Source organism: Canis aureus, chromosome 6, assembly GCF_053574225.1.
Source record: "Canis aureus isolate CA01 chromosome 6, VMU_Caureus_v.1.0, whole genome shotgun sequence".
Taxonomy (NCBI): Eukaryota; Metazoa; Chordata; class Mammalia; order Carnivora; family Canidae; genus Canis; species Canis aureus.
Genome location: NC_135616.1, coordinates 33,440,050 through 33,465,095, shown reverse-complemented (window position 1 = coordinate 33,465,095; position 25,046 = coordinate 33,440,050). Strand labels below are relative to the sequence as shown.

At 35.8% G+C, this 25,046-nt stretch overlaps 1 protein-coding gene across 5 annotated transcripts in view; it reads left to right on the top strand.

Annotated features, from left to right (window-relative positions):
- Positions 1-25,046, top strand: part of RIT2 (Ras like without CAAX 2) — a 476,484-nt gene that overhangs the window by 31,934 nt on the left and 419,504 nt on the right. For 4 of the 5 annotated variants that reach the window (XM_077900609.1, XM_077900608.1, XM_077900610.1 and 1 more), the window contains exon 2: positions 3,508-3,557. The exons of the other annotated variant lie outside the window; for it this stretch is intronic. The gene's annotated coding sequence lies outside the window, so the exon portion shown is untranslated. The remainder of the gene's footprint in view (positions 1-3,507; positions 3,558-25,046) is intronic. 5 annotated transcript variants of the gene reach the window in all.

Genomic DNA, 25,046 nt, shown 5'->3' with positions numbered 1-25,046 from the left:
ATGTAACATAATATGCCATGAGAGTAAAACCAAGGACTGAAGATAATAAAGACTAAAATTCTATCTAACATAGATATTGTGATATTCAAAGAACCTCTAGAGCTTTACAAAGCCAACTTTCAGAAGTAATGATGGTAATTGGAAAGTTTCAAGTAGACCTGTTTGAGAGAAAGAATGGATGAAAAATGGGGTCTGGTGGTTTCTTTTTTTTTTTCTGAGGTGAGGCCCTTTTCAAGCCTGACAGTAAGTGATTTTCCTCTATAATTGTGATTTAAACTATTAACAAATTCAGTTTTCTATTTACTGAAGTCTGCTGGCAATTTTTGCTGCCATGTGCAGTCTAAGGATGGTAGAAAAAGGTACTCTAAGGCATAGCAGGGTCAATAAGAAAGGATTTCTCAGGGTCCTTTATCTCCTTTCCAAAGCTATGAGTCACAATAATATGTCTTCCACAGAGTATTATATAAATGTTCACTTAATTTATGCCTCTTAGTTAATTCATATATCTAAGCCTGCCTGACATAAGCTTAAATATTAATGTACATATTGCAATACAGCTAGTAAACTTGGAGAAGTATGTGAAATGTATTTAGAAATAATGCAAATTGGAAAAAGAAATTCTTCAAAAATATCTGGAATGCTTCTGAATGCAGAATGAGCATCCTCTGGGAATATTCCAATTTCACCTGCTGTCATCTCTCTCCAAATTACTTCAGAAATGCCATGCTTGGTTGAGTGCTGTATACACAGGTGGCTCTGTATCAATGGTGTTTAATGATGGCATGCATGGGGAAGAGAGAGGAGAAGTAAAATATCATTTTAGAATATGTGACTTTTAGTAGAACTACATTAGCAAATGTAAAGCACATTATAATAAAACCTCCATCATCTGGAAAGCTATTGAAGAAGGAAAAGTGTTCTAGCCACCTGAATTTCCTCGTCTGTGGATGATTACCCTGAATTCCCTCTCCTCTTTCACACTTGTTGAGATACTTTGTAAAATGCATATTTTCACTTTCTTGGATTAAAATGTTGGCATTAAGAATATTATTGAATTGGATTTATAGATCATATATTTTTGTCAAACGTTGAGTAGAAAATAGATGAGCGAAAGTGGAATGAATCAAACTGCCCTGAGCCTAACACATGCCCAGATATGGTGTGAGCAAGTGACATACATGAGATGTCAAATGCATTTGTAACTCTGACTTATGTTGTTGCTATTCAACACCACACATTGTAATGTGATAAGTTCAATTAGTTGAGAATATTGGTGAATGGAAGCTTATTTTGCTGTATGTATCACTTGCAAAGTGGAAATATCAGTGCTGGTGCTTGTATTCTATTTTTTAAGCCTTCCAGGCTCTATGACCAGCTGAAAATTGGTAACAGATTTTGCACTATAGTTATTTGAAAACCCTTTTTATAATTCTATAATGTAACTAGGGGCATTGAAGGAATAATTTCAGAAATCATAAGATAAAGTGTCAGCCTAGCTATTAACAAGTCATGTGACTTTGAGTGCTAGTTTTTCATTTTCAAAACATTTGGATTAAATCAATAATTTCCAAATTTGAGTCATGTATATTAAATGACCCTACATCTCAGTTTGCCCAGAAAATATCTTATTTATACCTGGCCTCACCAAGTAATTACTATTTGTATTCCCTTTCACTTTCAAAAGTATCCCAGTGGGACAATAAATTATATATGGGCCATATTTATGGTCATTGTTGAGAGGGAAAAATGTATTCCTGGATCCTTAGTATGCAAAAATAAAGCTAACTAAAATCTACATAATTATATTTCTTATACAATCTTACGAGCAAAAAATTTACAAATGAGATAAAGACCAATCTATAAAACCCATAAATTCTAATTTTGTCATAGATTATGATATTAAACATTAAAATTTTGCCATAGATTATGTTTTTTCCTCTGAAATTAAATCACTAATCTTAGGTCTAATGATATGAAAATGTAGCTTGGGAGATGGTTCTATATTTAATCTTTGTTTACGTTGTTATATTTTTAAATGTATCAATAATCTTATTCTGAGAATAACTATCCTCCTAAGATTTTCCATACAGATACTACCAATAATTTCAAAGCTTTTTTGTTTGAGGAAATCAGATTTCAGATTTTGCTAAACTCTTCATTTCAAATGAAGTTTACTTGATAACTGCATGAAATCTTTCCAGTAATATTGCAACTATACTGAAATCTGTAGTAGTTATCCAATAAAATTATTTGCTAACATTGGAAGCACAATATACTTTAGTAAGTATTCATAACATTGCCAAGGACCATCGCATATTAACTTGCCTAAAATGCTGTGGTTCTTGACCTCTGCATGCCTTCCCATCACCATCACCGTCATGAGCTATGTCACCACACTCACTAAAATTCTCTTTCTTTGCTCAGTGGACTTACCAGATGCTAAATGAACTGAGAGATTATTGGGCTTTCACTTGGTGGAAATAATATCTCAGGCCCAGATGCAAAAGTGGGCAATAAAACTAAGTGGCTCTACTGGGTTACAAATGTAACTGGACAATGAAGAATATGCTCAGAATATATGCTATCGTGAAAAATAAAAGCACTCAAGGCTTTTTACAAAGACCTCAATAACCTCTCAGAATATGCTTGAGCACCTCCTTGAATGCTGGATTGAGAAGCTATCTAATTAGAAATTCCAGTTATAATTGGTGATTGTAGTTGTAATTTGGCCTTTGGAAACTGAATTGCAGCACATTTCTCACACATATTAAAACTACCTGCTTTAAAACATTGTAAAATGATTTGGATATTGTTACATTTTTATTTTATTTTATTTTTTAAAGAGAGGTAGGGAAGGGCAGAGAGCTCTGACTTGGGGCTTAATCTCACAACCCTGAGATCATGACCTTGAGATCACAATCCCAGCTGAAACCAAGAGTCAGACATTCAATCAACTGTGACACCCAGGTACCACATGGTAGTTTAAAACAGTTTTGGATAGATTTTTTATTTTATTTTATTTTTTTAAAAAGATTTTATTTATTTATTCATGATAGACAGAGAGAGAGAGAGAGAGAGAGAGAGAGAAGCAGAGACACAGGCAGAGGGAGAAGCAGGCTCCATGCACCGGGAGCCCTACGTGGGATTTGATCCCGGGTCTCCAGGATCGTGCTCTGGGCCAAAGACAGGCGCTAAACCACTGTGCCACCCAAGGATCCCCTGGATAGATTATTTAAAGATTTTAAAGATTTCACTGGTGCTGCCAAATAGGGCTAGATTTGTATGTACCTCATTGATTTGTCAGACAAAGTGGTCATTTTTATCAGTTTCTTCAAGCAGGATTTTCTTGTTCTTGCTGACTTATTGGTATCCTGGTGGTTTGCCCCATTTCAGAGGTTTAGAAAACAGGACACGTTTTAAAGTTACATTTAAAAAAATAGTTTTTAGGTTAATATTTCATCATGTCCTAAAATAATGTGAATTTAAATTTTCTTAATTTTCTTCAAGGAAATGAGACTTTGGGAGGACTGAACAAAAACCACCAAACAATTTTAGAGGTGAGTCTATGAATTCTTTTTTTTTTTTAACGATATATGGGGAAATTGAAGTTATTAAGACATATAAAAAACCAAAACCAAGCCCTGCAATTCAGAGGCCCCAAATATGCCATGTCCTTGTTTTCCATTTGTGATATTGCTTTTGACATGTCATATTGTGTGGTGTCAAACACACCATGCAGTACAAGAAGAGATATAATCAAGAAAATACAGTTTGCAATGTCTGCAAAAAGATTTGCCAACTAAAATTTTTCAAATGAGTTTCACTCTCTTTCGTTTTTTCCCTCCTATACATTTTCCCTATTCACCTTTTGAAAGGTAAATCAATGTTTTCAATTATAAGTAGGAATTATGTCTCATTCCAATAAGCATTCATAAAATTCTCAGTCTCTGCAAGGTGGCTATTCTTACCTATGGGGATTTGGAATGGAAGACGGTATAATCACTTCTCTTATTTATAAAATAATCAGGACCCCAATGCTTTCCTCAGACTAAAACTGAAGGGCTTATTTATTTCAAAAGATTGTAGCCATCCCTGAGTTGCTGAACGCAACTTGGTTTTTAGATTATTTTGAATATACTTGGAGACAAGGAGGAACATACGAGTGTTTTAAAACTAGAAAAATTTCTCCTCTGCATTTTGAGAAGCAAAATCCTAAAACATAATATTTCCTAGAGGCAACACAGATTGAAAAACATACAGTCTCTGGTACTTAGCCACTGTGGGAAATTAGGGGGAAAAAGAATGGTTTCAACCCATTATTGACTAATAAAAATACCAACATTTTTATAATATCACATTAAATTATAAACTTCTGTCAACATAAAACCAAGACACCAGTTCAAGAAGCAAGGTGTTTATCTGGATATCAAAGAATTGCAATTCAGGTTACATAGATATGGGTAGAAACCCAAATAGGGTCCCATTTACAGTGAACTTGGAGCTTTTATGGAAAAAAGAAAGATCAGGTAAGTTTTGAAGATTTCACTGGTGCTGCCAAATAGGGCTAGATTTGTATGTACCTCATTGATTTGTCAGGCAAAGTGGTCGTTTTCATCAGTCTCTTCAAGCAGGATTTTCTTGTTCTTGCTGACTTCTTGGTATCCTGGTGTTTTGCCCCATTTCAGAGGTTAAGAAAACAGGACATGTAAGGCATTCCCTCCAAAATGTAATGGCTGTTCTCTCTCTCTCTGTTTTTTAAACGACTCAACTGATATCACTTCTCACACTTCATAGAATCAAAGAATTTCTTTCTCATTCACTTATGTATCCCACAGTGCCTGCACAGTTCCTTAACATAGAAGGAACTTTACACAGTTTTTGCATGACCCGAAATCAATGACATAATCGTCTGTGCTAGAAATACAAAGTGAATCCTAACCAGATTATCCAGTTGGGAAGACACAGAGACAGTAATATGTTCTGGGTACAAATGTCTGAGCCATCTTAAATAATAATGCTGTTAATTTTAATATCTTTAATAACTGCATACAAATTTCCTCCTGATTCTTACCCACTTATGTACTGCACTGAAATTCTATCACAGAGAACATTACAAGTCTTCTAGACAAAAACAAATGGGAAATGATGCCTAGGCACTTGGAATTTTTTGATGAGTCACTTAAAAAAATAAGTATTAGTGAGGAGACTCATTTGACTCCCCGTATATGATGCCTTGTGTGGCCAGGGCAGGCCCACGCTGTCCATTCTTGCAGATCATCCAAATTAGGACTTGTTTGAGCAGCAAACTGATTGAGTAAAATGATTTTCCATGACTAGTCATCTATATATGGATATCCAAATAAGCCAGTACTATTTACTGATAAAACCATCCTTTCTTCACTGCTCTGAAGTAATATCTTTTTTATAATTCTTACTTCCAAATCTGTATGGGACTATTTTGTACCAATGGTTATACTAGTTTATTAATGTTTCATTATCACATTGTTTTTATTACTATTTTATTTTAATCATTGTTAATAGCATACCAAAGTCTTCCAGCATACCAAAGTCTTCCAATGTTATTCTTCTTCAGCACTAATTAAGCTTTCTTGATCTTTTGTGTTTTCTTATGGATTTTAGAGTCAGTTTGTCAATATCTACAACAAATATCTGCAGGGATTATGATTAAAATGGCAGTTAATCTAAAGATCTATTTAGTAGGATTGGCACCTTTGTAATATCAAGTGTTTTGTGTATAATTTGAATTTATTTCAAAATTTTATATTTCCCTACGTGGAGGCTTTCCACATCTTTCATTGGATTTATTCCACTGAATTGTTTTTATTTCACATTTATTTTCAACATTTTAAAAGGGATTCATGGGATGCATGGGTGGCTCAGTTGATTAAGTGTCTGCCTTCAGCTTAGGTCATGATTCCAGGGTCCTGGGATCCAGCCCCATGTTGGGCTCCCTGCTCAACAGGGAGCCTGCTTCTTTCTCTCCTTCCCATTCATGCTCTCTCTCTCACTCTCAAATAAACAAATACAAACTTAAAAAAAATAAAAAGTTTCTACTTATTAATTTCATTTTTCATCATTTATTATTTGTCTATGGGAGGAGTCTATTATTCATATTGGCCTTAGATCAGACAGTAAAATTTCCCCAAAGCATCCCTTAAGCTGCACTTCAAAGTTGAGTATATATTCCCAGTATCATTTCTTAAATTGCATTTTATTTCAAATGTGATTTCTTCTTTGACCCATGCATTATTTAATTCTCTTTTGATTAATATCCAAGCTGTTTTAGGTTTTATATTTCTAGTTTAATTCACTTGTGTTCAGATAACATTTTCTGAATTATTTCAGTCTTTTAAAATAGAAGACCAGCTTCTTTTTTTTTTTTTTTTTTTTTTTAATTTTATTTTACTTATTAATGATAGGCACACAGTGAGAGAGAGAGAGGCAGAGACACAGGCAGAGGGAGAAGCAGGCTCCATGCACTGGGAGCCCGATGTGGGATTCGATCCCAGGTCTCCGGGATCGCGCCCTGGGCCAAAGGCAGGCGCTAAACTGCTGCGCCACCCAGGGATCCCAGAAGACCAGCTTCTTAACTAAAGTTAATTTTAGTAATTTTCCATGTAAATTTTAAAGAAATATGTATATTGAAAATATTAAGTCAATTAGTTCACATCTATGTACCATGCTGTTCAAGTCTTCCATATCTTTGCATTCCCACTAGCTATGTATTTCTCTAGCTCCTTGCCAACACTTATTTTCTATTTTTTGGTTATAGCCATTCCACTGACTGTGGAATGGTGTTTCACTGTGGTTTTGATTTGAATTTCTCTGATGACTAACAATGTCGAGCATCTTTTTGTGTGCCTGTTCACCAACTGTTTATGTTCCTTGGACAAATATATTTCAAACCCATTGCCCTTTTTGAATTGGATTTTCTTTTTGTTGAATTGTGGAGTCCTTTATATATTCTTGATAAAAATATTGTATAAGATATATGATTTACAAATACTGTTTGCCATTCTGTGAGTTCTCTTTTCACTTCATTGACAGTGTTTTGGAAACACAGAAGGTTTTAATTTTTTAGTTTATCTTTTTGTTATTGTTGTTGTTGGTTGTAGTTTTGGTGTTATATCTAAGAATGCTTTGCCAAATCCAAGGTCATGAAGATTTGCTCCTATGTTTTCTTCTAAGAGCTATATGTTTTAGTTGTTACATTTAGGTTTCTGATCTATTTTGAATTCGTTTTTGTATGTGGAATTCAATTTTATTTATCTACATGTGGACATCAAGTTGTTTTAGCACCATTTGTTGAATAGTCTTTCCCTGCATTGAATTGTTTTGAGATCCTTGTCAAAAAACAATTGACTATGATGCTGATGGTTTATTTTTGGATTCTTTTTTTTTTTAATTTTTGGATTCTTGATTATATTCCATTGGTCTACATGTCTGTCATGCTCATACCACACTATCTTGGTTGCTGTCGCTCTGTAAGAACTTGTTTTTTGAATATTCTTGGGTAAGGGATAGTTTTCCATAATTTGTATCAGGGATTTAATTGATTAAATATTGAATGTACCCTTTTGAGGAATGCTGCTTTACATTTAATCTAAGGACATAGGCCTTAGGGTCACTCTATGAAACTTTGAGTGCTGCTCCATTTTGCAGAGTCTGAACTCTATCCCTCCAGACAGAGCCCAGAGCTCTGTCTAGTTCCTGAGATGCTGACTTTTGAATTTGAAAATATGGTGATGGAAAATGGGGCACCAAGTGTCAGGCTTACCTATCTGTATTTTCCTAATGTCAAAGAACTTAGCCCTTTAGATCTTAGAGGCATGATAGCTTTTCAAAGCCTTCAAAAAGTTGTGTTTTTCCCCCAAAATATTTTATCCAGTTTTTCCAGTTCTTCCCAGTGGGGGCATCAGTCAGATATGACCTGCCAAAGCCAGAGCAGAAATCAGAATTGCCTTTAATGTGTCAATAAGAATAGAACAATCTTTTTGGAGAACAATTAACAGATTCAACCTTTGAAAGACATTAGGTAAGTAATTTTGAGGCCTATTACAGAACTATTCTCAAATTTAAAAGGAGGAAAAAGGGCAGCCCAGGTGACTCAGCGGTTTAGCACCGCCTTCAGCCCAGGGCGTGATCCTGGAGACCTGGGATGGAGTCCCACGTCAGGCTCCCTGCATGGAGCCGGCTTCTCCCTCTGCTTGTGTCTCTCATGAATAAATAAATTTAAAAAAATTAAAAAAATAAAATTAAAAAAAAAAAAACTTGGATCACACAGCGGGGGGTCTTTCCTGCGAATGTAGGAACTGTGTTGATCCTGCAAGAAAAACAAAACTCTCAATAGGCAAAGAGGTCTGAAGAATGAATGATTCTATAAAAGCTTTCTGATAAACAGCAGAATGACATAAAATGTCCAAACAACAGAGGGAGCCTTGGGAAGAAAAGTATACCTAGCAAATAAAAGAAAAAAAGAAAAAATCTGATTCATAGTATAAATCCTGCAATTATTCTACTTTTGGAATTATATCAAATAGTTTTTATTAATTATATATGATGAATTCTATTGTCATAATTCATGATGGGATCTACAAAAATAAAATGTATCAACTGGGGGAAGATAAAATTCCCTAACACAGAATGAGAAGAGTAATAATACTAACTTTTCAATCAGTAACTAATGCTAAGTCAATTAATGTGAATATAGCTCCCTCAGATGCTTTGATAGAAACTTCTTTGAACTATCAACCTACTATTATTATATATTAAAAGAGAGCTTATTTAATTCACTGTGCTCTCATCTGGAGGCGGCATATATTATAATATAAACAAGGGGACTTAGTGCTTTATAATACATAGTTTTCTATAAGAACAACTACAGTGTTCTTTGGATGAATTCCTGGCAAACCACAGAGCACTGTTCTTTTTCTATGTCCTTGTCAGAGCATTTGAATCACTCTATATTCTATTGCGTTGACAAGTGCTCCTCACCCCTCTGCCTGAAGCCAGTTTAACCCTTATTACAAAGCAAAGCCAGCCTTTCCTCCAGCATTTTAGGAAGAAATTTCTCTGTTTTTGAATCTTTGAGTAAAGAGGGGAGAAAGGTGAAGAAAAGCCCCACTCAAATACTTACAGACCTGTTATGTTCAAGTGGCCAAGGCAATGGCTTTTGTAATTGATAATTGTACTACCAAATTTAGTGGTGAGATTATATGTCTTGGGTCTCAGTCCACAGCAGCCTACTTTCAGAATTAAGTCATAGGTTCCTGGGGGGGATATGAGTGGGGGGATGGGGTAACTGGGTGACGATCATTAAGGAGGGCACATGATGGGATGAGCACAGAGTATTATACATGACTGATGAATTATTGAACACTACATCTGAAACTAATGGTGTACTGTATGTTGGCTAATTGAATTTAGATAAAAAAAAAAAAAAGAATTAGCTCACAGTTCTTTGCCAGATAAAGCCCAAACTGGTATTCATTATTAACAAATTCTCAAAAAAAAAATCTAGATTCAATTAGAATTTCAGAGTGAGTCAGGGTTTGTTAAGCTTATTAACATGAGAACATAATCCAACCCTATGAGGGCAAGCAACACTTCCATGGACCATAACCATGTAATATCCTTGGAAAACAGTCCCAGACTCTCCCTTTTTTTCATTCAATGTGCCAACATTCTTTCCATCTCTCCTGAATTTTAATCAATCACAAGAAGGCTGGCTGCCAGGAATGATTTCCTCTAAACTGGAAAAAAAATGTTTATTATCTCAGGCTAAGAAAATTATAACATATATATTTCTATGTTGCTTCAAGACTCTCTTGCATGTGCAGAAACTCATACCAGTAACAGAATGTGTGTGTTGATAAGAAAAATTCAGACAAACTGATTGCAGCAAAATAAAGACTGCTCAGAACATATATTATCAAATTACAAAGTCATTTTTCATACTATTTTGCTTCAGTTTAAAAATTAACCTACAAATGCAGAAAGCCCCTTAAAAATGTAAGAGGTCACAAAAAAGCCTGTAAGCACAACTTGCTTGTTGAAAGTCTTCCAAGTCAGATTCATATCTCTTCTTCTCTAAATGCTCCCCGCCATACTCTCTCCTTCCCTGGCTAGAATTCATTACTTCTTTCTTGGTGCTCTCATGTAGTTGTGTCTTCCAGTAAAAATGCAGTGTGTACTTAGGACTTTGGGTGAGTTACCTTATTTAATGCTCATAACACTGTGATGAAGCAGGTGTCGCCTTCCCTATTTTCCAGATGAGGAAACAGAGACTCAGGAGGCTAGTGACTCCCTGTGGTCCTTTGCAAATTGACTCAAAACCAAAGGTTTGGTCTACTCTGCCATCCTTCTTGACTCTTGCTATTTCGTAAAAGATTTATGTACAATACCCTTTGAAGTGATCTAAAGGTCTTCAGCTTTATCACTCACAACTTTTCAGAATATCCACATCAGGTAAAAGTTGTTTAGATGGATGATTTTTTAAGCTTATCAAAATCCAACATTAGTTGCTCTTAACAAGCCATAAGAAAGTACACACATTTCGCCACCTGATTTTAGGAGCCTCCATGCTTTAGTCCTAAGATTTCCTGTAGGCTTTCATCCAAGCCTATTTCTCTTTGTGTCCCTAAAACACTTTGCATGTTCCTGCCTGCTGGTTTTGTAAAATTATACTATTATATGATATATAGGTACAGATATAATGCATATGCTATTGTGCATTATATCTCTATATATCTCTATATAATGTATATATATTTATAAACATATACATATATATGGAGAAAGTCACAAATAAATCAGTAACTTATAGTACCTAAGAACTGTGCATTTCAGTTATTGCAAATCAAACGTCAGTAAAAAGAAAAAAAACCTAAAACCTAAAAAAACGAGCAACATCCCACTGTGGTTTAAACTTCTTTGTCCCCTTCATAGTGATGTGACTGATCTTCCAAACTGTAGATGTAAAGGCAGAAATGGTTAAAATACATCCATAGTTATTTCAGTGTATTCCTCAGATATTATCTCTTAAAATATAAAAATAGCATTAAAGTCTCAACTCCTCCATCCTCTAGAATACACCACTTTCTGCAAATCATGGATAGTAGAACTCAGACTCCATTAAAATGAGGGCCCAATTGCATGAACCCCAATAAACTGAGGGTCTTGCCACGCAGGGAAATAAGAAGTGCTGCCAAGCATTTTCCAAATCTGTGATGCTGCGTCCTGAACAATTTGACCTTTCCATCCTTCATTTTCTAACTCTTGAAGAAGAAGATAACTCTAAAATAGTTGCAAAGTTTTTTTGAAGCCATGGAATAGAGCCATAGAAGAGTGAAAATTATATCTGGTAGTAACAGCTTCAGAAATAATGTGGTATTTAAATAAGATATAATAGTAAATTGTTCTAATAATAATGTTCTGATATGTAGATTTCTGAATGCCAGATATGTTGATAGTCTTTTCTTATCTCCCTTTATGTTACATTATTTTCTTTGTGAAATGGTTTTATTATTCTTCGTACATTAAATTTAAACCAGTAACCATATTTCAAGCCTTATCATCCTGAAGCAGCAATCTTTAGTGCATTTCAGATGGTATTAAGACACCAGACTGAAGTTCCACTGATTTCAGTTATGCAGAATTTCCTGAGTGAGCCTGTCTTATTGCTGTTCAAAAATAAAATTGGGATATAAAATATGAATTCTGATTAGTCTTCCCTGCAGTCAGTACCTTTATGGTTAAGAGTTTGACATAGCTGACAGCTGCTCAGAATACCTCATTGTTCTCTATTACAAACCTACTGACACCAATACCATTGCTTGAATTTTCTGAAGAATTAAGAATAAAAACATAGAGAACTTTGTTTGTTTCACAGGGTATTCTAACACCAAAAATATAATGCTATTAGATTTCTTCTTTTTATAGGAGAATGACATGCGACATATTAAAGGAATTTTCTTCTTCTATGACCTAATAATAATGTCAAATAATGTCAAATCTGGACTTAGGTAAGGAGAAACTTCATTTTAAAAAGGCTATTACAATAGTGTCCGAACCACAAGATTTGCAAGCATCTCAAAATCAAGCAGAAAAATACTTTTATCTGCAAGGTAGGGTAACTAGGGCTTGTGGGAACTTTTGAGGGGAAAATGGACAAGCAAATGGAGGTGACAGCATGATCATGGTGGTCTGCTGGGAAATATTTTTAGGTCTGGTCAGTTGTTCCTCTAAATGAGCTATTATGAGGGGATGTTCTATACCTAAGTGGTGGCTTAGATTCAGGGGCAAGCTGGAGTTCAGAGACCTGCAGAGAAGAGAGAAGTCGGCCTAATATTTGGCCAAGTTAAATCAGTGGGTAAGTGATAGGCAATTGTGAACAGTTGGTCAGTGTTTTGCTAAAAATCCTATTTTAAAATCAAGTTGAAACAAACTCAACAAATATATCTGTATGCCTACCATCTATGGGGCACTGTGTTCTGTGGAGAACGATAAACTCTGAGGTAATATTATTGGCCATGACTTTCTCTCTTCCTCCTTGGAATTGACCATTGGGAATTTTGTGTTCTACCCCTTGATCACGCTTGTTCCCTGATACTTGAAATGCTTCAATGAAGGAGTGATGGCAAAGCAATAGAAGTAAAACAAAGTTATGATTTGTGAGTTCACAGAAGAACCCAAAGACAGTAGTAAGCAAGTTGTGCCAGTGAGTGCATTTTTCAAGGCTGAACTTACAAATATTTTATGCCCAATAAATGTTATGGTGTGTATGTGTGTGTGATGTATTGAGATGGCACCAAAAGAGACAAAGAGGCAAGATGTTAAGTTTCTGGCAAGGAAAGTAGTCTATGGTTGTAATGAGTGCCTTTTCTTCAGAACACAAACTGTGGACTCCCTAAGTAGAATTAATCATATGTATTACCAAAGAGATGACAGGAAGGAACATCAGGCAAGAAGGTAGAGATCCATTTTCTTCCTGGAACTGCCTGCAATAATTAGAATGATGTTGTGCAAGTCACTTAAACTCTGTGAACCTCACTACTAATATCTACAGAATAACGTATCTGATAAACTTTAGAATTGCTTCCCCTGAAGTTTAACAAACCATGATCATCATTAATGATTATACAGTTGCTTGAGAAATTGTTCTTACATTCATAGTGGTATGAGAAAAGTTAACAAGCAACATTTATTTGCTTGGAAACAACAGAACAGATGTCTAATAGTACATGTGATTAGTTATAATATAAATGCTACAGATATTCAAGTCTTAGAATTCATAGAAGAGTGAGAACACTTCCAAAATGCATCAGAAAAAAATCAAAAGAAGTATTAGAGATTTCAATTTAGTTCTTTTATTTTTATTTATTTTTTCAACACATTAGGCAGTCTTATTAGCTGTGTGTTTGGAAGCTAGTATTTCAGAAAAAATGCACAAGGCTTATGATTTCTCTATTTTGAGAACCACTTGTGAAAATATTTTCTCAAGCTAATACATGTTTATTTATGACAATTGGGTCTGAAATATATGATCCCCCCTATATGCTTGTATGGATGAAGTTTTAATCAACATGTACAATATTTATATTTACCAGCAGGGTGATATAATGTCTAACCATAAAATATGGCTTATGGGTAATAATAATATCAGCTTTCAAAACCTAAGAAAATGAAACTTGATAGCTTTTTGATGTTATCAACCTAGAAATAAATAGTGGTTGACAATTAATTGTTTAGCCTCTTATTGGGCCGAACTTTTTAGCATTGTCAATAGAATCTCTTCAAATATATCAGAGGAGAAAATAATTTTCTAACAACACATATAAGTAGGCTATAAATGCGATTCACCTAAATGTACTGACATCTAATACAAGCAGTCCCCTAAGGAGGCCTTAAATACGACATATGCAAAATAGGATGCAGTTATTATAGCTGAAATAAGAAAGATCTTACAAGTATGCATAGAAGGTGGGAGAATATTAATCTATGTTTAAAGAGACTGTCTGACATTTCAGCGTGTAGTATTTTGGTGTAGAAGAAGATCAGCATTACATGAGTTGCTATGAACCAGAAAACAGGATTAATCTGTACCCATCTATCAGGAAGACTGATGGCCCTCTTTCACTGGTTAATACAGGGTCCTTTTTCAAGTATCGAATGTCTTTGTGATGTGAATTTTATGGCTCAACAATTTTCCAAGGTTACTCTATTTATGGTGGAGAGTAATTTGCCAATCCAACCACTGTTGCTTGGACTAACATTCATTCTGATCTTCAACTCTAAGTTTATATTTATTGTGATATATGATGAATTGCCTGTCATTACTGAGTGAGGCCCAGAAAGTTTACTGTAGTCGCTCCAAAGAAATCACAACTCACCATAAACTGTTCTTTTGATTTAAAACATGAATAAACTTACTTTCATATTCTTTGTTAACTAATTCTCACACTTACCTGTTGATGCTGCATAATTTCCAAGATCTTTGTTCTGTTCTTTGTTATAGTTGCTGCAAATAGAGCCAGTACTTTTAAAAACTTTTGGAAATTTATATCAAAATTCAATGAATTTCAATTATGCTTTATAAAATACACCAGGAGAGAAAGCTAAACCTATAGCTAACATCATTTGAGAGCTTCCTGTGTACTGAGCACTGTGTCACATGTAATATTTTATTTAAATCATAAAACTTCAGGGCATCTGGATGTCTCAGTCAATTAAGCACTGGTCTCTTGATTTCAGCTCAGGTCATGATCTCAGGGTCATGGGATGGAGCCCTGTGTCTTGCCTTGGCCTCTGCTCTCAGCAGGGAGTCTACTTGTCACTCTCCCTCTACTCTTGCCTGCTCTCTTTCTCTCTCTCTCTCTCTCTCTCAAATAGATAAATAAAATATTTTGAAAAATCATAAAGCTTCTTATTTCTGTGGATGTTCTATGAGTGGCTGAAGGACTCAATTGTGTTTTGAAAAAAGTGTAATAAACACACCCATGTCTCAAACACAAGGCATTTCCACAGCTGAAATGCAAAGCTGTACTAAGTGTGAGCAGTAGTACTGGCCAATCCAGAAATATGGGCGACCATCTGGAGAAGTTCCTGAACTCAACAATTATTTACAAAATGCTGCTGAGTGTCCATCAGAGTGTGGGTGGGTATCAAGTAATGCTTTAAGAAAATTTCAATGTAAGGAATTTAAAAAGAATCCTTAGTAAAAAAAAAAAAAAAAAAAAAAAAAAGAGGAAGAAAGTGTTGAGGAAGGCTGCCACTAAATAACAAATCTCCAATCTTCATCACCTCTAATTTTCCTACTTCTGTAGATGTATAGTCATTGTAATTATGTACTACTGTCTCTTTTGATGAGATATTGATTTATGTTTTTCACATTAAAAATGATAGACTAGTTAATAATGTATAGTACTGATTTAACTGTTTATAAATAGCAAATAGATAAAAGACTGGAAGAAGAAAGGCCATGTAGATTAGATGAATGAGAAATTGGCCAGTGGGTGAAGATAATATATATGCAGAGCTGAAATGCAGTAGCTTATGATTATTGTCAATAATTACAATGAAGACTCGGTGAATTAAGAAGTTAGGCCAAGATCAGACCCAGAAGTTTGTAGAACAAATCAAGTTTTCTGTATTTTCATTAAAATGACCTTAACTGCTGGACAAAAAGCACAGGGTGTGCACAGAGTTGAAGTGTTGTCACATTGAAGATAAAAGATTATTTTAATAGAGATAGAAAGAAGCAGCTTTAGGGTATTTTGCCAGAGGAGAATGGGCTTGTAAGTATATATAACTGTGAGGTTTCAGTTCTGAAATGTCTATTTAGGGTCTCATGAGACTGTTTCTAAAACTGAACTGAATATTGGAAGAAGGGCTTGTTTGGAAGTTGTGTTCACTCTATAACTCTAGATATCCAAAGAGATGCCAGTGATTGCCTGGATAGTCTCAGAAGTTAACTCTATTATTTCTATAACTCTAGTAACAAATGTGGAACTCCCTGAGTGAATTTTTAAGGAGTTCAAGAAAGTTTCCAGAGAAAGAAAAGTAGTGAAAATATTTCTCAATAAAACAATGGTAATAAGCCCTAGATCTGAATGAACTTGACTGTCAAGCCCTAAATTTGGTCACTCTATTGCAGGGGATATTGAATGGTCCATATGCTTCTCAAAACTCAACTACAAATGATTTAGGTTTCTTGACTGGCTTAGACAAAAGGAATCTAATGTTTTGGACATCTTAGAATATTTTATGCCTTTCTCCTCTAGTGGTCATAACTCTTACAGATCGCTTATTGCTAATGCTATAAGCCAGAGGCAAAATTGAAAATAGTAAAAAGTAATTTGTGAAAGTCAGGCCTGTTTCACAAGGGCCCTGGGTTAATGTGAACCATTAAGAACAGGCATGTTAAATATTCACTTGCATTTTTTTTCTGCGTTTTATGTTTTTTCTTTTTTTACTTTGTAATGTAGCTTAAAATCCTTCTGTATAAGATGTGATCATTTATTTCCCTGAATAATGTGTTATGTAATAAATATTATGATGCTTCTCTTTTCATGTATACATTTAATAATTTCATATATATTCATAATTTTATACATATACATACACACCTATGTTTGGTACAGGATTATCTGCTTTGTTTTATTAATCTATCAAAATATAAAAGTACCACATCATTGTTTGAATATTGAGTAAAAATGCCATCATTGATTAATTTTTACTTTTTCAAAATATTTTAACTGTTCTTTGTTTTTTAGACTAATGCATTTATTTTATCCAAAGCAAATGTCTATTGAGAATCTAATGAGTTGCTAGATGCAATAAAACAAGACCTAAGTTCTCATGAAGCTCACAGTATAGTATAGTCTCTACCCCTGGCTAAAACTTCTGTCCAAATCCTCCTTTGTGTTTCTCCTGAGATGCGCCAGGCCAGACTTTGAAGAAGCCTCATAAATATTATTTTATCTTCCTCCCTCATGCCTAAATCAGAGCAAGAATTTGTCAGCTTGCTTCATTCTTTTCACCTTGTCCACTCATCAGAAACTTTCAGCTCCTGAATTGAGGCGTTTGCAAAGTAAGTTGCATCTCTGCAGTCCCAGATCCCTAAGGGCAGGAATTCACATTTCCTTATTAGTATAGTCTCCCTAGCTCATGACACTCTTCCTGGCATTGTAGACAATATGTATTTGTTTAATATAGCAGACTTGCTACTACTATCTTGAAATATCTTACAAATATGTAACATTGATACTCTTTTAAGCCTCCTCAATACAGAACCCATTTATTCATTCACTCATTCACTCAGGCAACAAGTACTGTTGGTTACTTCCAACGCACAGGTATTTTGTCTCAATCAAACATTCTATTTCTTAATTCAGATGCAGGGAAAGGTCAGTCTTATTCTCCAGTGGCTTCACAATGAGTGTATCCTTATATGTATGTAGTCCTTGGCACGCCTTACACTCCTTTCTTGAGGAGTTTTGAATGAGAATAGAAGGAAGAGGTTGAATGCATATATTGATGTCTATCAAAAGCCTGATTTCTGGCACAACAGATAAATCTATTTTGGATACTTGTCCATCTAAGATAGAATCCTTTGCTAGCTCTTTCTGTGAATATCATAAAATGGGAATGGATGAAGGTAGTGTTAAGCTGTGGACTTCCCCAAATGAACTCATCTCTTGTACTGCAGAGGGCTCCTTTCCCTCTTCATTGTATCATCTTCCTTACCCTGCCCCCTAAGTTTAAGTATTTTGAAAATTTTCTCCCTTCATCAACCTCTGTTTCCATGAAATCACCAAATCCTGTTCGCATTTAACACATCAGTGGACCCAGCACCTCTTTTTCCTCCATCTCTAATGCCCCTGCAGATCTTTTACCTCACTCACCCCAAGTAGTCTTCCTGCTATCTTGTCTCATTGATTAAATCTAAACGTTCCTACCCTGTTGCTTTTCTAAATCATTTCTCAAATCTTGCTCCTGATCAAAAGTCATAAGACAAAAGGCTGTTTCTTCAGACAAATTCTCTTATTAGAATGTGAGATCAATGACTCATCAGATTTCTAGTCTTCCAGGATGCCTTGAACTAAAATTTATGCCCAATTTCAACAAGTGTCCTTGGCTGGGGTTTTATTTTGGAATTACCACACCCACTTCAGTTTTGGCTCTCCTCTTTTGTCCTTTTGTAAGAATGTACTGTTAAATCTAAGATCCTCTTGTGAAACCAGATAGATTCAAAAATAATAATAACAACTGTAATTAAAATTTATAAGCATCTTTGTTCCCTTCAGAAAACTACATTTAAATGTAAAATAGAATTTACCTTTAAGGTAAATTATTGCATTTTTATTCTCAGAAAAACTCTTAGCAGAGTCAAGCCTTTGTGGTCTTTAATTCTGTTTGGGAGCAGGAAGCTACATTTGTATAGATCTACAACTTCTTTATATTATAAAGTATCTACTGGCACACTGACTTATGTGTTTTAGTCAACATTCTCTGTTCCAGGTCCAAGCTGCAGGACTGTCAGGGTTGACCTTTATAGACTTCATCAGCTAGTCACCTTGTCCTTTGCTTCTGGTTGGATTCATCCAAGGGGATATAGCAGCAAGAGATCAGAAGAAGATAGAGGAAAGAACTGGGGTATTTACTTCCTTAGCTCTCTGCCTTGCTGATGGGTGGTTGTGCAGTAGTGGCTCAGTTTCTTTCTTCTGTGGGGTGAGCATCTCTTATACCTACAGGTCTCACTGGTTCCATAATAGAATATCCCATAACAATGGCTCTCTTGCTGTTACTAGCTTTGCCATTCCTTGTTGGCCCCCTTTATTACTGGTCAACTTTGTAAACAGTCTTTATTAAAGACTCTTTTGAGTTTCTGTATCTTTCTGATCTGTGCCTCACCATTGTTGTGAGCTCTTAGTCGCTTAAGCAAGAAAATAGGGTTAATATCTCTGCCCATCCTACCCAATCCATCCAAGCTGCAGAGAGTCATGAGCTTCACCTCACATGAGAGAAGTCAGAAAAAGAGTAGCTAGCTTGGACCAATGATGTGGTTCCTTATGAAACTGACTAATTTATAATGTCCTGAACATAACAGGTTAGTTCATTATATTTTGATGTAATTTCATTGTCCAAAGGAACGTTCTAGGCCAATACAATAACCCATGGGAATGGGAGCTTTTCTGTTCATCACCAGTAGAAGAAATTGACTCCATGAAAGGACATGAGAATATGGATGATGGGCTCTAGACAAGAGTAACAAAGAAACATTGCCTTCTCTCTGAGATATATGTCAATTGGGCTTAGAGTATAGGGCATGCTAGGTCCTGGGCATTTCTGATTGGGTATAAGGTGATCTTGTGTGGAATGAGTGCTAGATAGCCTTAGAAAGGCTTAGGAAGGCAGCCTTTGAAAGTCCAAATACTGCTATTTCAACTAGCAATAGTTCTCTGTGTTGTATCTGCTTTCCTTAGTAAGATTTTACCAAAAATTGTTGGATTTTTGGAATTATCAGATCTACTGGTGGATTAAAGTGTAGGTGGCCCAGTGGTGATAACTGAAAGAGTTGTATCCAGAAGAAAGTAATTTTAGAAGAGGCATCATCAAAACGGGTGACAACAAAAACACATAGACTCCAGGAAGCTGATCCTGAGCTTGCATGTAGTAGCAACTTTGGGTACTTTCAGAAACCAGGGGATCACTCCAAGTAGGCTGATGGGTGGTTGTTTCTGGCAATCAAGCTAGCAAGAGCTCATGCAAATCAACCATGGTTCCCAGAAGAACTCTTGACTCTATTTTATATTAAGTCATTGATGAAACAGGCCATTTGTATAATTGTTTTTTTTTCCAATTTATTAATTTTTATTTTTTTTAATTTATTTTTTTATTGGTGTTCAATTTACTAACATACAGAATAACACCCAGTGTCCATCACCCATTCACTCCCACCCCCCGCCCTCCTCCCCTTCTACCACCCCTAGTTCGTTTCCCAGAGTTAGGAGTCTTTACGTTCTGTCTCCCTTTCTGATATTTCCCACACATTTCTTCTCCCTTCCCTTATTTTCCCTTTCACTATTATTTATATTCCCCAAATGAATGAGAACATATAATGTTTGTCCTTCTCCAACTGGCTTACTTCACTCAGCATAATACCCTCCAGTTCCATCCACGTTGAAGCAAATGGTGGGTATTTGTCATTTCTAATAGCTGAGTAATATTCCATTGTATACATAAACCACATCTTCTTTATCCATTCATCTTTCGTTGGACACCGAGGCTCCTTCCACAGTTTGGCTATCGTGGCCATTGCTGCTAGAAACATCGGGGTGCAGGTGTCCCGGCGTTTCATTGCATTTGTATCTTTGGGGTAAATCCCCAACAGTGCAATTGCTGGGTCGTAGGGCAGGTCTATTTTTAACTCTTTGAGGAACCTCCACACAGTTTTCCAGAGTGGCTGCACCAGTTCACATTCCCACCAACAGTGTAAGAGGGTTCCCTTTTCTCCGAATCCTCTCCAACATTTGTTGTTTCCTGCCTTGTTAATTTTCCCCATTCTCACTGGTGTGAGGTGGTATCTCATTGTAGTTTTCATTTGTATTTCCCTGATGGCAAGTGATGCAGAGCATTTTCTCATATGCATGTTGGCCATGTCTATGTCTTCCTCTGTGAGATTTCTGTTCATGTCTTTTGCCCATTTCATGATTGGATTGTTTGTTTCTTTGGTGTTGAGTTTAATAAGTTCTTTATAGATCTTGGAAACGAGCCCTTTATCTGATACGTCATTTGCAAATATCTTCTCCCATTCTGTAGGTTGTCTTTGAGTTTTGTTGACTGTATCCTTTGCTGTGCAAAAGCTTCTTATCTTGATGAAGTCCCAATAGTTCATTTTTGCTTTTGTTTCTTTTGCCTTCGTGGATGTATCTTGCAAGAAGTTACTATGGCCGAGTTCAAAAAGGGTGTTGCCTGTGTTCTTCTCTAGGATTTTGATGGACCATTTGTATAATTGTTTAATGTCTGTCTATACTCTAAGTTCACTATAAGCTAGCCTTAAAAAAAGAAAAAAAAGGTTTTATTTATTTGAGAGAGTGAGAGAGAGCACAAGTTGGGGGAGGGTCAGAGGGAGAGGGACAAACAGACTCTGTGCTGAATAAGGAGCCCTGAGGACACTGGGCTTAATCCCAGGACCTTGGGATCATGACCTGAGCTGAAGGCCATCACTTAACTGAGTAAGCCACGCAGGGCCCCTACAAGCTAGACTTTTATTTTCCTCTGATTCCTTTTGGGTGTCATGATATGAGTAAAAACAAATTCTCAGGTATACACTAAATAAATGTCTATAAAAAGGGGAAATATTAGATAGCTAAAAGAGGCAATATTGTATAGTGGGTGAGATCTGAGTTCCAGTGGCTGTGTGACCATAGGCAATTTGCTTAACTCCTTGCCTCAATTTCCTCATCTGTAAATAAGCCTGATTAAAGTACTTAGTACCAAAGATTGTTGTGAAGAATTAAGGTTTTAATGTGTGTAAAGTCCTGAGATCAGTGCCAGTCATAAAGTAAACTCCAAGTATGTCAACTATCAATATTATAACAACCTAGTTGTTCTTATTGCCTTTATGACCAATATTTAAGAAAATTACTCCAGAAAGTAGTTGGATAGAAATTGGGCAGTTGTGACAGCTGAGACCCTTACCTTGTGAGACATGGTTCCAATAATCATTGTCAACTATTTTATCTTACAATGATCTCTCCCATATTTGAGCCACTCTGATTTTATTACACAAACAATTAGGTAGGGAGTGATGTGCCCTCTTTATTTTCATTTGTCTCATGTTTTATTGTCATAAGAGTTCCTTAAATTTATCATTTCCTTAAGGATGGGACATTTTCTCATGTTCCCTTTGCATTCCTTTTTGCTTCTTTTACATTGTTGGCTGGGAGCTTAGGTACAAATTGTACTTACAAAACCACAGAAAGTGATTAGATGGGAAATTGTTATGAACATTTTTGTCATTACTACATATCTTTGCACCATTAGGTTTAGTAATTAAAAATCATATCTTTTGCACTAATAATTGTTAATGGGCAAACAATTTGATTATTTTTCTCTTTATGTGTATAGTTTCTCTTTTACTATATTATATCAGATAAAGCCAACATGCAAAGGCTAGAAGGCCAGAATGTACCTGTCAGCTTTGGGAGAAATAATGGTAAACATGACATGGATGACGTGCCATTTGTGTTCAAGTACAGCTACCCTGAGGACAGAGGAGCCCAGTTTGCTTGGACTATAGCACTATCATTATCCCAGCACACTCCCTGGAGAGACTGGCTTTACATAAGCAGAATTGGCAGTGGTTTATATTGTTATGAAACTTATGATTCAGAGGCCCTAGTTGAGCAAAACCATCTACCCAATTACTATAACACCTGATGTTTCATCATTGACTTTCCCTTACCTCCTTTAAAATAAAGAAGAAAGAGAAACTAAGGTACCATGTGGATTAAATAACTCTTTAGGCCTTCTCCAGAGTGACCAATACTTTGGAGTGAGATGCAATGGATACAGGTGATGAAGGAGAAAGAAGCTGGCTCATGAGTCAGACAACCTGCATTCTAATTCCAAGTGTCCCACTACTTGGGCATACACACTTCTGCAGATACATTCATTGGTTTTAGGGTCCTTTGCTCACTCATAAAGCACCTCTGGATACAGCACTGGAGTTACATGGTTTCCAGTTTTGAGAATATTATGGTCCATTCCATAGGATGGCCTATGTCAGAAGTTAAATACCAGGGTGGTGCATTATATGGTTCTCAAATGATTGCTACAAAAATATAAAAATTAAAAGGTAGGGGGTCACTGTGAACTGAGGGGTGAGGGGACAGGATCACGGGAGTCTGTAGAGGGTGAGGTGAGGGGAGGTCTGTGAGATAGTACAATGGGACCTAGTAAAGTGCATTATATTAGGTAAGAGTTTGGGTATAAACTTGCGATACAAACTTTTTATGACTCGTTTAAAATAATTATAATGAGAAAATTTAGTTTTATGATCTCATTAAAATTCCTGATACCGTATATAGAGTCTACACTTCCATTTTCATTCAGTTTGTTAGACAAGAGTTAGCATTCACTGTTTAACACAGAATTTATATAGGAAGGAAATAATTGGAAGATCTAGTTGTTTTTCTCTGCTTTAATAAAACTAAAAAAAAAAAAGATTCTTAAAAAACAATGCCAAATGGAGCCATTGATTTTTATTTCAAACTAAGCAACTACAGTCTATTCTCTGATAAAAATGAAGAATTCCCTTTTCAGCTGATAAGGCACGGAGTGTTTATCTTTGGCTGATCATAGAAAGAAGTGGGCCTGGGCTATCCATCTGCTTTTATGAGGCTTTGTTAACACAGAGACAATGAGGCCAAAAATGGCTTTTGACTTATTGGGTCCTTATCATATCTGGCATCCCCTCATGAAGGAAAATAAAAGTCAGGTGGCAGTTAAATTAGGTGAACTTTTCTAAAATAAAAACAAATGTGGGAAATGGTAGGTTTCTTCCCCATTCTCAGGGGCTCTATGAGAATTAACATTGCTTGTGATCCTGCAGGATGAAGTTCACTTTATTTCCCTGGCCTTGATGACATGTGCTTAGGATAGCTTATGCACAAGGAAAAAAACATAGGCATTAATTGTGTACCATTTCATTTAAAAGTCCTTCTTAACAAATAACTACATGGTTCAGGTTGTCCTGTGTAGCCAAAAGTTGTGATATAGTTACTACACAGTGAAACCAAACGTACCATGGGAAGACAATGCCCTTTTATTTTGCTCTCTTATTGTAAGTTTGCTTTGTGTTGTATGCAAACGTCAACAAAGATTTTCTTAATATGTTAAAAAATTAGAAAGTCTCAAAAGCATTGAATATTTTAATGGTAACTGAATTTTATTGAGAAGTGAAGTCCTTCTGATTCTCTATTGCTGCATCTGTATCTCAGGATATGGAGAAATAACCTCAGTGGCCATCTTGTTCACAGAATTAGAATCCCTTCTTAGCATTGATAACCAGTGCTTCTTCAATATCTAGTGAACAGCTCCACTATGGGGAGTTCCTACCCATGCAGTCATCGGGCCCCACTATGCACAACTCAATTTGTCAGGCAATCTCTCTGGCTGAACTTTCTCTTAATATACAATGACTAGTAATAGTTTTTTTTGTTTTTTTTTTTTAACAACATAAACAGTGCTCTGTCCGCATATTAGTACTGCAGATATTTGAAGAACTCCTCTTTATCTTATTTTTCTTAGGTCTCTCTTTTATTGACAGCCTCACCTCCTGGAACTCTTACTTGTGTAACTGTGTTTCTAAACTTGTCATCCTGGCCAGTCCACTGTGGATCTGCCTCAATGTATCATGGAACTCTTACATATTTTATCCAGAACTGAAGACCATACTCAGGTGTGAGCTGATGAGTGTAGAATATATAGGAAAGTGTGATTTAGACTGTATTTTTGTTCATGTAAGCTAGTGTTGATTTTCATAGTGGTCATAACGGTCGCTTGTAGTCAACCAAAATCTGGATTTTTTTGTCAATCTCATCTGCTGATACATATTTTAAGATGGAATCTTTAGAACATACACACACATATCCATACACATTCTAGGTATAAAGGGGCACCTGGGTGGCTCAGTCAGTTAAACAACTGCCTTTAGCTCAAGTCCTGATCTCAGGGTCCTGGGATCCAGCCCCACATCAGGCTCCCTGCTTAGCTAGGTGTCTGCTTCTCCCTCTGCCTCTCATTTCTCTCTCTTTCTTTCTCTCTCTCTCAAATAAATAAATAAATAAAATCTTTAAAAAAAATCTAGGTGTAAAAGTTAACATTATTTCTGTAAAATTTCAGCTTGTCTTTTAAACCCTGAATGTAAAAAAATAAAAATAAAAAAAAAAAATAAACCCTGAATGTGCTACATATTGATTTTGCACATTTATGATTCTTGGACTTCTGGGACTTGGTCT